The sequence below is a fragment of the Dipodomys ordii genome, unplaced genomic scaffold (genome assembly GCF_000151885.1).
Source record: "Dipodomys ordii isolate 6190 unplaced genomic scaffold, Dord_2.0 Scaffold68, whole genome shotgun sequence".
NCBI classification, from domain to species: domain Eukaryota; kingdom Metazoa; phylum Chordata; class Mammalia; order Rodentia; family Heteromyidae; genus Dipodomys; species Dipodomys ordii.
Window position 1 is genome coordinate 1,606,965 of NW_012267284.1, and position 13,977 is coordinate 1,620,941.

The 13,977-nt window shown below is 46.9% G+C and overlaps 1 protein-coding gene across 1 annotated transcript in view; it reads right to left on the bottom strand.

The window, feature by feature from the left end:
- Window positions 1–13,977, bottom strand: part of Prkar1b (protein kinase, cAMP-dependent, regulatory, type I, beta) — an 84,000-nt gene that overhangs the window by 28,511 nt on the left and 41,512 nt on the right. The window lies entirely within an intron of this gene.

Genomic DNA, 13,977 nt, shown 5'->3' on the forward strand with positions numbered 1-13,977 from the left:
GCAGACATAAAAACACTTGAGACATGCCTTCAGCTGTTTTTGCTTTTCTAGATATTTTTGAAATTGAGTCTTGTGTTTATGTTCAGGCCATCCTGGACTGAAATCCTATTTATGTTCCCCAAGTAGCTAAGATGACAGACTAGGGCTACCACAGCTAGCAGTTGGCTACGATAGGGTCTCATGTTTTTGTGTGGGCTAACTTGGATTGTAATCCTCCTATTTATGCTTCCTAAGTAGTTGAAATGACAAGCAGGTACCATAACACATGTTATTGTTGTTGAGATAATAACTTTTTGCCTGGGATTGGCCTTCAATTGCCATCTTCTCAGTCTTATCTCTTGAGTAGCTGGGACTATAGTCATGAGCCACCATGGCCAGCCAAGTCTAGGTCTTGCTAAACTAAAGTCTTTGGGCAAAGGAGAAAATGTACTCATGCCCTGCTCTCCAGAGACCAAGGCTATAAGATGCCCTGTCCATCTCTGAGCAGACAGGTTCGGCTTGTTAGAAAAGCAGGATCACATTCTATGCACTGATTTGGCCTCCACTTCGAAAAGCCAGAGCCACCATCACTGATGGCTTACACCTGTAATCCTAACTATTTAGGAGGCTGAGCTCTAAGGTTCATGGTTCAAAGCCAGCCTGGGAAAGAAAATCTGTGAGACTCTTATCTCTAATTAACGACTGAAAGCTGAAAGTGGAGCTGTGGCTCAAGTGGTAGAGCGCTAGACTTGAGCAAGAAGCTCAGGGACAGTGCCTAGACCCCCGAGTTCAAGCTCTAGTATTGGGGGGGTGGGGAAAGACCAGGTGCCGGTGGCTCACGCCTGTAATCCTAGCTACTCAGGAGGCTGAGATCTGAGGATCAAGGTTCAAAGCCAGCCTGCCTGGGCAGGAAAGCCTGAAGTGATGCTGTGGCTCAAGTAATCGAGCCCTTGCCTTGAGCTGAAGAGCTGAGGATCAGAGCCCAGTCCCAGAGTTCAAGCCCCATGACCGACCATGAAAGGGAGAGGGGGAATCCAGAGCCACAATAGATGACAAGCATTTCTCTTGTGGGTGAATATAATCCTACTGGACTCATCTTTCTTTCTTTCTTTCTCTCCCTCCCTCTCTTTCTTTCTTTCTTTCTTTTTCTTTTCATAGGAGTGTTCTACATTTTGGATGCAGGAATGGAGGCATGGGGGAGGGGGGGAGGGGGAGTCAGCGCCTGCACACAGAGAACACAGAACCCCTAAAACACATGCATCCACCAAGCCATCCAGGCTGGTGAGGCCATGGCAGGATCTGTGCCAACCCAGCAGCCTGGCCATTTAATTATTCTAGACATGTGTGAAATGGGCCTTGCAAACAGATGTTCAGGGCCTGAGGAAGGGGTGTGCTGGCAGAGGTAGCAGGGACCATGGAGGAGGCCAGGTGGGCCTTGGGTGGATTGCCGATCCTGTTCTCAGAGCCCTCATCTTGCCAGGACTGTCAGGAAAACATGGTCAGATACATCATGTCAGAGTAGGCTGGGCATGGTGGCTCACTCCTGTATTCCCAGCTACTGAAGGAGGGAGAAATCAAAAGGAATTTGATTCAATGCCAGCAGGGGCACAAGTCAGCAAGATTTCCCCCATTTCAACCAATAAAAGCTGGGCGTGGTGGTCCACACTTACCACCCTAGCTATGTGGGAGACATAAGTAAGAGGACCACTGTCCAGCCTAGCCCTGGGCATCAAGGCAAGACCTATCTCAAAAATAACTTAAAGCTGGGTGCCAGTGGCTCACACCTGTAATCCTAGCTACTCAGGAGGCTCAGATCTGAGGATTGCAGTTCAAAGTCAGCCCAGGCAGGAAAGTCTGTGAGACTCTTATCCACCAGAAAACCGGAAATGGCACTGGGACTCAAAGTGGTAGAGTGCTCTCCTTGAGCGAAAGAGTTCAGGGACAGCATCCAGGCCCTGAGTTCAAGCCCCAAACCACCACCACCAAAACAAAAAACAAACAATTTTAAAACACAAAAGGACTGGGCATGTGGCTCTTCCACAGAGAAGCTGTGAAGAACTGGAGTCAAAGGGTAGGAATGCTGGAGACCCCACCCAGAGTACCACATTGGGAAATGCAAGCATAGCTTCTTTCCCACTTTGACAATTCATGAAGATAATTCACGTCCCAGAGTGAGTGTGCACACCTTTAATCTTAGCTACTTCGGAGGTAAAGATAGGAGTACTGAATTCCAAGCCAGCTTAGGCAAAATGTTAGTACAAAATGCTACCTCAAAAACAAACTAAAAGCTAAAGGTCTGGGGGCCTGACTCAAGCAGTAAAGTATTTGCCTCACCAAGCTCAGGCCTTGAGTTCAAATCCCACTAATGACCCCAAAAAGATTCTCAGAAACCTATATAGGAGGGAGTGGGTCGAAGAACTGAGTCTCAGAGGAACTTGAAAATGCTCATTGGCTTTGGAAAGTTCTGAGCCACACTTTAAGTGAACACAAAATCAATGATCCAGACAGCCCTGAAACCCTGGATCCAGAGTCCACAAAATATTTTATTTTATTTTTATATTTTTATTTTTTGGGCTGGTCATGGGACCTGAACTCTGGGCCTGGGCGCTGTCCCTCAGCTCTTCAGCTCAACGCTAGCGCTCTACCACTTGAGCCACAGCGCCACTTCTGGCTTTTTTCTTTTTGCTTATGTGGTGCTAAGGAATCGAACCCAGGGCCTCATGCATGCAAGGCAAGCACTCTACCACTAAGCCACCTTCCCAGCCCCTAAATAAGTAATTCTTAAAATACTGGCTATTGCCTTTGTGTTTAAAAAATGTTTCTTGGCTGGGCATGGTGGTAACACACCTATAATCCCAGCTAAGCTGGTGACTGAGATCAGGAGGATTATGGTCTAAGGCCTGTCCTAGGCAAAACAGGAGATCCTATGTGAGAAATAATTAAAGCATAAAGAGCTGAGGATGAGGTTCAAGAGATGAGTGCCTCCTTTGCAGACATGCGGCCTTGAGTTCAAGTCCCAGAACAGCCACACACAGAAAAGAAAAATTAAAAACTCATAAATGCTGTCTGTTTTTTTTTTCTGTGTAAGACACGCCTTTTGAGTTCCACTTCCTAACTCCAGTAACATCTTGGTTGGTTCTTCTCAGGACAAGGAGGGCAGGTCCCCAGGAGGGAGCTGTGGGCAGGTCCCTGGCCAGCCCCCCAAGCATCCGTTCCCTGGCAAGGTTATCTTTTGGCCACAGAGTCCTTGGTCCATCTGTAGGAACCATCCAATTTGCTTTTCCTCAAAACCAGAAAATAAGAGCCCTTAGAAGGAACATATCTGTAAGAAATTATTTAGCCAGGCATGATGGGTTACTGCCTGGGACTCTGAGAGCCAGAGGATTGTGGTGGGAGACCAGCCATGGCAGAAATTTTTAGAGACCCCATCACAACAGAAAGAAGATGGACGTTACAACTCACCTCTCCATTATGCCAGCTACATCAGGGAGAAAATAAAATAAAAACAAGGAGGAGGGCAGGAGGTGGCTCCGTGGCACAGTGCTTGCCTCACATGCATGAGGCCCTGGGTTCGATTCCTCAGCACCACAGAAGCAGAAAAAGCCAGAAGTGGCACTGTGGCTCAAGTGGTAGAGTACTACCCTTGAGTTGAAAAGCTGAGGGACAGCGCCTAGGCCCAGAGTTCAAGCCCCACAACTGACCAAAAAAAAAAATGCAATTCCATCTTTGCTTGAAAAATACTAATAATCAGCGAGGCGCTGGTGGCTTACACCTGTAATCCTAGCTACTCAGGAGGTTGAGATCTGAGGATCTTGGTTCAAAGCCAGCCTGGGCAGGAATGTCCATGAGACTCTTATCTCCAATAAATCACTCAGAAAACCCTGAAGTGGCGCTGTGGCTCAAGTGGTAGAGCTCTAGCCTTGAGCTGAAGAACTAGAGGACAGTGCCCAGGCCCAGAGTTCAAGCCCCATGACTGACAAAAACAAAACAAAACAAAAACCTAATAATCTCAATACATAATGGTAGAATATTTCCAAAAATGCCCTAGGTAATCCAAAAGACTCCATGCTCTTGGGCCTCAAACAGGGCTCCACCCTCCAGGCACAGGGTATGTGGTGCAGCCTCCCACACCCCAGTCTGGGGTTGTTACTTCCCAAATGCATCCACAGAGAAGCTTGATTATTTGCTCTTTATCATTTGACCTATAGCATTCACATCTGTGGAGCTTTTGCAATTCTATTCTATTCTCCTACCAGGCATAGGAAAATGTCCCTCCCCAGCTTCCATCATCCACCTGCCCCTGCCAGAAAGATGCTACAAAGTTTCTGCAATCACAAACTCAAGCATGACAAACATCTCAGATGTCCCTAACCCAGACAGACAGGCACTAGGTACAACAGTGCCCCCATATTGGAGACAAGGCATTGCTTGACCAAGGGGTTGCTATCTTTTCTTTTTTTTCTTCTTCTTCTTTTTTTTTTTTTGTTGTTGTTGTTGGTCATGGGCCTTGAACTCTGGGCCTAAGCACTGTCCCTGAGTTCTTCAGCTCAAGGCTAGCACTCTACCACTTGAGCCACAGAGCCACTGCCGATTTTCTGGTGGTTAATTGGAGATTAGAGTCTCATGGATGTTCCTGCCCAGGCTGGTTTTGAACTGTGATCCTCAGATTTCAGCCTCCTGAATAGCTATGATTACAGGCGTGAGAAACCAGCCCCTGGTCCTTTTTTTTTCTTTTTTGAAGGAGGATTTGAATTCAGGGCCTCCTATTTGCTAGTCAGGTGCTCTAGCACTTGAACCCCAGTGCCAGCTCTTTTTGCATTTTGTTATTTTGTGAATCAGATCTCCTGTTTGTGACCAGGGCCAACCTTGAACCATGATTCTCCTATCTCCACTTCCACATTAGATGGGACATTACAGGCATGAGCCACTATACCAGGACCACTGTGCTTCTTCAGGGGGACTCTGTGTGTGTGTGTGTGTGTGTGTGTGTGTGTGTGTGTAAGACACAGGTGTGCGCACACAATAGAGTGCTGGGACTTGAATCCAGGGCCTCCTGCTCTCTCCCCCTTACTTTTCCACTCAAGGCTGGTACTCTACCATTTGAGACATACTTATACTTTGTGGTTGAAAGCTTTTGGTGGGGGATTTGGACCCCCCAAAATGAGAGTTTAGGTCCTTGGCATTGACCACCCTCAGGTGAGTTTGCCTTGGACCTGCCCAGGTCAGCCCTTCTGAATGACCCACTGGTGTCCTGGTGAGCATACAAATGACCACACAGCTGTGGTCACCTCCCCCACCCCCAGGTGTGTGGGTAGGGGAAGGCCAGGAAAGGTGAGGCTTGTTTACTAGAGGCCAGGGAGCTCTGTTTGCCCCACACAGAAACTTGACACCCTGAGTTCCTAATCCACAGAGGCCCTGGGGTCTTTAGGCCTAGGCTCTGCAGCTCTGTGTTCTCTGTCACCTCCCTGCCCAAGGCTGACCTCTGTTACCCACATCTCCAGCCTTTCAGACAAGCCCAGCACCTCCCTTCTCCACACTTAATGGCATTAAAAGGCACTGGAGTCTGCCATTCTTAAAAAGAAAAACCGTTTTCTATCCCTATCTGGAAGCCAACCTTCAAAGACTTCACAGAGCCCATGGCCCAGACCTTAACCCATCTCACATTTGCCCCCTGCCCTCCCCACCCTGCCCATCAACAAGGCTGGCCTAGCATTTGCTCATTGTAGGCCCAGCAGGGCTCTGGGGAAGCAGAACACCCTAGTGGAGAAAACAAATGTGGCAGAGATCACTCTTGGTGAGCATCCAAGGATGGACACTGCCTCGAGACACTCTTCCACCTCTTGTTCCACCCTCACCCATCCTTGCAGTAACCTTCAGGTGACCCCTGTGGTCACCTCCATTTCCCAGGGGACCCTTGGTAAGATTTGCCTGAGATTGAGCACCTGGGAAGAGGCAAGGTGGGCTGCAAACTCAACAGCACTGACTTGCAGTCCCTCATGGTCTGAGTTTCCCTCGTGTCTTCACAAGCAGGGTTCAATTTCCCCCCCACACCCATCTCTCTATATTTGGGTACTATAGCTGGGACTAGGGACCTGGGTACTTGGGACAGATTACTCTCTCCAGACTAGTGACTAGAAAGGAGTCCTGGCATGGCCCGGACTGACCAACAGAGAGCTGGGTCAAGATGACTTAAGGAGCCATCTTGGGTTTTGCCATACTCTGTTCTGGCCATAAAGGGAGCCACTGTGAGGAGGTGTCAGCTACCACCTGGCCAGTAGCTCAGAGAACACAGGCTCTTGGCAAGTCAATGCTCAGGCCATACTCTGGATGCGTTTCTTCCTACTGCTCATCCCAGTTCTGTTACTTCTCACCTGAGGACAAAGTTTTCCTTGCTTCCCTCCTTCCTCCCTCTCCCTCATGGAGACCACATGCCACTGTCATCTGTTATGTCTAGACAGGGTCTCATTCACAATGGGCCTCAATATAATATGGATGAAGGGAAGAAGGAGGGAGAGATGGACAGGTGCATGAGTGGATGGATGGATGATGGACAAATGGGCAGATGAATGGATGATGAATGGATGAGTGGATGGATAACAGAAGATGAATGATGGATGGATGATGGATAAATGTAAGATGAATTTGGATGGATGAATGAATGGACAGGAAGGATAGATGGGTAGATGGTGGATGATGGATAGATGGATGAGTAGATAGGATGGATAAATGGATGGATGATGATGGATAGATGGATGGATGGGTGGGTGAATGAATGATGATTAATAGGTAGGAAGAAAGATGGATGAGAGGAAGAGAAGAGAGAAGGACATGGTGGCTCAGAATTTTTTCTTGGTCGATCTTGGGCCTGAACTCTGGGCCTGAGCATTGTCCTTCAGCTCTTCAGCTCAAGGCTAGCCCTCTACCACTTGAGCCACAGCACCACTTCCAGCTTTTTCTGCTTATGTGGTGCTGAGGAATCGAACCCAGGGCCTCATGCATGCAAGGCAAGCATTTCTACCACTGAGCCACCTTCTCAGCCCTGGTGGCTCAGATTTATAATTCTAGCTATTCAGGAGTCTGGGATCTGAGGATTGAAGTTGAAAGCCAGTCTCAGCAGAAATGTGTGTGAGACTCCTATCTCCAATTAACCACACAAAAGCTGGAAAGAGTCATATTAGAGTGGTAGCCTTGAGTGAAAAAATTCAGGGATCACACCCAGGCTGAGTTCACCCTCCAGTATCAGCATACACATGCTGTGTATATACATACACGTGTATGTGCATGTGCATATGTGCGCGTGTACTTGCATGCGTGCACACACACACACACACACATACCACATTTGAAGAAAGAATCAAATAATTCCCTGGAGGTGGCTTGTCACCATGCCAGCATGACAGGGGAGAGGAGCTAGGGCCTTAGTCATTCACAGTGTGCTGTTTCTCCTGCAGTTGGGTGATGTGTAAGTGTTTGCATTCTCTATATTTAATTTACATATTCCATAGTTTTTAAGTGCTGGCAGCTCCTCATTGGGGGAAATGCCACACACACACACACACACACATACTTTTTAAGGGTTTCATCGAGGGTCTTAACATTTCTACAGCCTCCAAAAAAGGCCAAATCTAGACTTGCGAATGTTAAAACCTGCTTATCTTAGCACGGGGCCCAGCTCCAAACCCTTCATTTTCTCATGGAAAGCTTCAGCTTCATACAGCCAACTACATACACTTCCAAACTCTTCCTCCACAGCTACACGCAGCCAGGTTGCCATTCCTCCAACTGCTCCTACGAGCAACTTTGCAAAATGGCCCCGTTTCTTTTATTTTTTATTTTTCTAGGGAATACTGGGAATTGAACTCAGGGCTTCACAGTAGTTAGGATAGCCTCTACCACTTAAGCCACGTACCCTGTCCCTTTTTACAGTCGTTATTTTCAAGGAAACGTCTCCCTTACGGCCTGGCTGGACTGGACTGCCATCCTCCTACTTTTACTTCTGAGTCACTGAAATGACAGGTGTGTGCCCAGCCACTGAGCTTCCCCATGTTTCTGGGATAACAGGAATATACTACCAAATCCAACCTTTGGTTGAGATGGAGTTTTATAAAATTTTCTTCCTGGGTTGGCTTAGAACCCTAAACTTTCAGATTCTAGCTTCCTGAGTAGCTAGAGTTATAGGTGTCAGTCACAGCTCCCAGCGAAACTCTTCTAACTTCAACAGATCAAAATGCTTTTAATATATTCAGAGGTTACAGATTCCCCAAACTAGAGGCTGCCAGCAACATGACTCTTAAGACCAGGATCTGCCTTCTCAGACTTCTCATAAATCCATATTCCCATTCCTTCACACACATGGTTAGGATGGGTATGGGATGGATAGATCTTGAGGATATTTACATCCCTGCCATCAATATCTTTCCCAAACCCTGGGATAGGAACGACAGTGTCAGGGTATGAAATCTCTATGGGGTGTGAGAAGGACACTGGCATGTCAGCAGGGAGCCAAGGACAGTAGTAACACACATCCAAGGAACACCACTGTGTCAGCCTGGGGTCAGGGCTGTGCAAGTTGGGTAGCAAGCGCCTCTTCTCTGCACAGACAAGGGCACTCCTACCCCAAAGCCCCAGAGAGGGGAAGGTGCAGGGAGCAGACAGGCCTTGCCGTTGAGTTCAGTTATGCAGGCCCATCCACACACAAAGTACATAGAATATGTACTTGACAGATTCAGCTCCTCCTGCCAGATGGCTCAAGGCACACAGCACTGGATCAGGTCCTTGGGGCCTAAGAACCAAGAAAGCTGGGTGTGGTGGCTCACGCCTGTCATCCTAGCTACTGAGGAGGGTGAGATTTGAAGGTTGTGGTTCAAAGCCAGCCTGGACAGGCAAGTCCATGAAACTCTTATTTCCAAATAATCAGCAAAAAGCCAGAAGTGGATCGGTGGCTCAAGTGGTAGAGGGCTAGCTTTGAGCATAAAAACTCAGGGACAGTGCCCAAGCCCTGAGTTCAAGCCCCAGGACCAGCACACACACAAAAGAAAAAAGAAAAACATGTTTAAAAAAATCTATGCAACATATGCTTTTCCCCTCCTATCTATGTTTCAGGGTACTTTGTTACATGGAAACCCTTCTATAGGTGGAAGGTTCTGAAAATGAACCATTCTTGATTTCTTTTTTTTTTTTGAAGAACATTTTTTTTATTGTGAAAATACTATACAGAGGGGTTACAATTACATGGGCAAGATAGTGAGTACATTTCTTATCACTCATTGTAGCCTCCTCCTTTGTTTACCCTTCCCATCCCTTCCCATCCTTCCTCTCCCCCACCCCATCTTCCCCCCACCAAGTTGTAAAGTTTGTTTTTGACATGACAACTTGTACTTCTCATTGCTGCAACAGGTCCACCTGTATCCTTATTTAAACGACTTGTTTTTCCATTCTTGATTTCTGAATCACGTTATTTGATTATAGCCTGTGGCTTTTTTTTTTGTCGGTAGGGGGCTTAAACACTGGGTCTGGGTGCTATCCCTGAGCCCTTTCAGCTCAAGGTGAGCACTCTACCACTTGAGCCACAACACCACTTCTGGTTTTCTGGTGGTTACCTTGTTTCCTGCACCGGCTGGCTTTGAACTGCGATCCTCAGATCTCAGCCTCCTGAATAGCTAGCATTAACAGGTGTGAGCCACCAGTGCCCGGCCTAATTATAATTTTTTAATTTAATTTTTTAAAGGAAGGGTTTGTTTCAGTATAGAAAGGTTACAATAGGGAGAAACAAAGTGAATCATGTTCTGCTACCCATACAGGAAATGGGAATTAAAGGCTCAAAAAGGCAGCTGTTACCTCTGCCTGTATCCTTCATCTGGGGAGAGGAGGTAATTACACATGGTCCTCTAGCATGGTTCTGGGTTGCCCACATGGATGTTACTTATTACTCTAAAACATAGAGATGGGGGCTGGGAAGGTGGCTCAGTGGTAGAGCACTTGCCTTGCATGCTCGAAGCCCTGGGTTCGATTCCTCAGCACCACATAAGAAAAAAGCTGGAAGTGGCGCTGTGGCTCAAGTGGTAGAGTGCTAGCCTTGAGCTGAAGAGCTGAGGGACAGCGTCCAGGCCCAGAGTTCAGGCCCCACGACCAGACCCAAAATAAAATAAAATATAGAGATGTCTTTTGGCTTACACAAACATACAGACAGTAAGTGAACTTTTGGGCTTCCTTTTTGCAGATAAGCCTCTTACCCTGTGGTCTCTACACAGTTTTACCATTTTAAAAGGAGGGAAGCCGGGCACCGATGGCTCACCCGTGTAATCCTAGCTACTCAGGAGACTGAGATCTGAGGATCATGGTTCAAAGCCAGCCCGGGCAGGAAAGTCCATGAGACTCTTCAATAAACCACCAGAAAACTGGAAATGGTGCTTTGGCTCAAGTGGAAGAGCGTTCACCTTGAGCTGAAGAGCTGAGGGACAAGTGTTCAGGCCCAGAGTTCAATCCCCACTACCAGCAGAAAAAAATAAAAATAAAAAAGGAGGTAAGTTTTAGATAGCTAGTGACCCCCCCCCCACCTCAAGTCTTTCTACTTCCTTCCTTCCCTCTTCTTTCCTTCCTTCCTTCCTTCTTTTGTGTATGTGTGTGTGTGTGTGTGTGTGTGTGTGTGTGTGTACCAGGATTGGGGGCTTGAACTCAGGGCCTGGGCACTGTTCCTTAGCTTTTTTACCTAAGATTAGTATTCTATCAATTGAGCCACAGCTCCACGTCCAGGTTGTTTTTCTGTTTGTTTTTAAACTGGAGATAAGAGTCTCATGGACTTTCCTGCCTGGGCTGGCTTTGAACCTGGATTCTCAGAGCTCAGCCTCCCAAATAGCTAGGATTACAGGTGTAAACCACAGGTGCCTTTCCCTTTTTACTTTTCTTTACTTCTCTCTTCTTTTCCCTTCCTTCCTTCCTTCCTTCCTTCCTTCCTTCCTTCCTTCCTTCCTTCCTTCCTTCCTTCTTTCTTCCATGGTATTTGCTTGATTCTTTAGGATTTTTGCATTGACATGTGTAGCAAACTGTGCCTATCATTTATTTTCTTTGCTTGTATTGGCCTTATGGAGCTCTGCAGTCAGGATCTTATTGGCCTGTCAACTTCCTCTTGTTTCTGTTTTCTGGACAGACTCAGAGAGAGGGAGGAAGGGAGAGAAGGAGGACAGGTTGTTGGAAGTCTGACAGCTCTCTAACACAGTTCTCAGGAGTTGGCCCCAGATTTTCCCTGCAGCAAGTAGCTAAACTGCTTTTGTGTTAAAGCCCTGATTCCTTGCTTGCTCTCACACATACATTCACTAAAAGCAGGAGAAAAGCCTAGCATCTCTGCCTCTATTCTGTATATGGCTTTGCTCTAAGCCATTCTTTCTGCAGCCAGGTTACAATCGCCTTGGGCTCCAGGAAGGACTGGACCCATGGATAACATCTTTATGAGGAGAGACTGAAACTACCCTCAGGGGACAGCAGAGCCTGGCAAGCCAGATCACCCCCCAGATGAGAATCATTTCCTCTCATGAAGAAGCAGAACCCTGGAGCAAGTGGAATCTCCTCACAGGAACCAGATTGCTCTCCAGAACCTCTAGCAGAACCAGAATAAGGTAGATAATAATCAACCAGATCAGCTTTGTCCTGGACCAGTTCAATTATGGAGACTTCTAGGCTTCTGGCTCAATTCCTCCTCCATGTAAACCTAAAATGCATTCATGAGTGTGTACCCTCAGAAATGGGCTAGGGTCTATGATAGAAGAGTGGATCCAAAAAATGGGGTGCCTATACACAATGGAATTTTACACAGCCATCTGGAAGAATAATATTATTATAATAATATTATATTTGCAGGGAAATGGATGGACCTAGAACAAATCATATTAAGTGAAGTAAGCCAAGCTTTTCCCTCATATGTGGAAGCTAGATCTAAAATACACCAGGACATAATAAATTATACAGGACTGTAGGCATTCATACATAGTGAGACCAAAAGAGGATACTTTTAGGGGAGGAACATAAAGGTACAATGTCTCTGTGCCTCTGATCACTAAAAGAATATTTATTGAAATGAACTCCAGGAAATGGAAACAAAAGGGTTTTTCCTTTGTTGTTGTTTTTGTTTCCTTTTTGTCTTGTTTATTCATTTCTGGGGCACAGAAATGGAGGGACAAAGGGTGAACAAATGCAACAGTGCTACTCACAAGACACTGTGTTGAAAACGAACTGAGGTGGCTCAGTGGTATAGTGCTTGCCTTGCATGCATGAGACCCTGGGTTTGATTCCTCAGCACCACATAAGCAGAAAAAGCCAGTAGTGGTGCTGTGGCTCAAATGGTAAAGTGCTAGCCTTGATCTGAAGAGCTGAGGGACAGTGCCCAGGCCCAGAGTTCAGGTCCCATGACTGACCAAAAAAAAAAAAGAAAGAAAGAAAAAAAGGAAGAAGGAAAGAAAGGAAGGAAGGAAGGAAAAGAAAAGAAAAAGAAAAAAAAACTGTAGCCCAGTGCTGGTGGCTCACACCTGTAATCCTAGCTACTCAGGAGGCTGAAATCTGAGGATCACTCTTCAAAGCCAGCCTGGGCAAGAAAGTCCATGAGACTCTTATCTCCAATAAACCACTAAGAAAATGAACTGTACAACTTGTGGGTGGGAATGGGAGGGAAAAACTGGGAGAGAGCAAGGGAAGGGGTGACACTGACCCAAAAGAAATGTACTCATTACCAGACTTACATAACTGTCACCTCTCTGGACATCACCTTTGTAATTAAAAAAAAAAAAAGATGGGCTGGGTATCACTCTGCGTCTTCCCTGGGTGTGTTCCAGGCCACATGATAAACTCCCCTCAATGCCTACATCACAGCTATCTCTTTACCTAGCTTACAGGGCTCCAGAAGTGAGGGTCTGGGGCCTCAAATCCTAGTTTCACTTCATATCAACATAGTACCATCCACAGTGGCAACTTTTCTTTCCTTCACAGGCCAATGTTGGCACCCTTTTCAAAGTTTGCTCCCAGCTGGGCACTGTGACTCATGCCTGCAATCCTAGCTACTCAGGAGGCTGAGATCTGAGGATCGCAACTTGAAGCCAGTCTAAGCAGAAAGATCTTGTGAGACTTGTATCTCCAACTAGCCAGCAAAAATCTGGAAGTGGAGCCATAGGTCAAGTGGAAGAGTGCTGACCTTGAACAGAAAAGCTAAGCAAGAGCATGAGGCCCTGAGTTCAAACCTCAGTATTTACACACACAAACACACACACACACCACACACACACACACACACACACACCACACACATAAACACACAAATTGATCCAAAATAGTTACAGATTGAAAGCATCACTAAACATCCAACTTTTTAACTTTTCTTTGAAACAAAATGGAAGGGTTAAAAATGTGTAATCTTGGGGTTCACAAAGCAAGAACTGAGCCCCCTCCCATCTGTTATGCCCCTCTCTTGTCTGCAGAAGTCTCCAGGGCCTGGGGTGCTCTCAATGCTTTCCACACTCTGGGGTTGTAGCCTTTGCTAGAATCCTAAGGCCAGAAGTGACTTCTTGGGGCAATAGCTCACAAGGGGTGGCCATGCCTATGGCTTCCTTTTGAGAATCCTGGTATATGGACTAACTCCTAAATTTGCCTGGGAGGAATTACAGGAACCAAATCTCTACAGAATTCACCTCTGCAAGAGAGGCTGATCACAGGCTTCCCTGGGGCCGAGGGGAAGATCACCAGAGATGCCAGCGCCAGCAGGCAGTTGGCAAGACCGAGAACCCCAGACCTGCTGAAATGCCCAGAGGGGCCTAGGATCCCTCATGCATGCTGCAGAAGGCACCCGGTGCCAGCCCCAGCAAGTCTAGTCCGCTGTTTCTTTCCTTATCACTCACATTCCTAATACCCCCTTGGAACTGTACCTGGAGGGGCCCCACCCGCCCTACCCGATCCCGATCACACGGCCCCTCTGACACACACACACACACACACACATACACCCCCCACACACACACT